Raw genomic sequence first — 412 nt, 5'->3', positions numbered from 1 at the left:
TGTCGTGTCAGAGCTGGCCTTGGGCAGGCTGATGCCACTGGACTTCCCAGCACGTCCTTGGTGTGGTGGTGCAATCTGCCCGGGCACGCTGGACAATCCTCCTGCCCGACCCTGTTTTCCAGAGACTGTCCCTTGCCCAGGGCCACTTTTTGTATTAAAGGCTCAGCTTGGGGTTCCTCAAAGGTGGGGGTGACCTAAATCCTAAATCAACATGAGGGCCTCCATCCTGATCCGTACGTAGGAGGGGACATTTCTCCCTCCTCATTCCCAGGGTTAAAGAGCCAAGGTTCCTTCTCATCTCCCATGCTGTTGGATGGAATATTTCTGGACCACATTTTCATGGAAGTTGTAGTCTTGAAAGTTATGGCTTTACGTGGGGATTTCAATTCCAATTTCTTTTTTTTTTTTTTTT

Source organism: Colobus angolensis, unplaced genomic scaffold (assembly GCF_000951035.1).
Source record: "Colobus angolensis palliatus isolate OR3802 unplaced genomic scaffold, Cang.pa_1.0 Scaffold17, whole genome shotgun sequence".
Taxonomy (NCBI): domain Eukaryota; kingdom Metazoa; phylum Chordata; class Mammalia; order Primates; family Cercopithecidae; genus Colobus; species Colobus angolensis.
Note: the sequence above shows the minus strand (reverse complement) of the source record.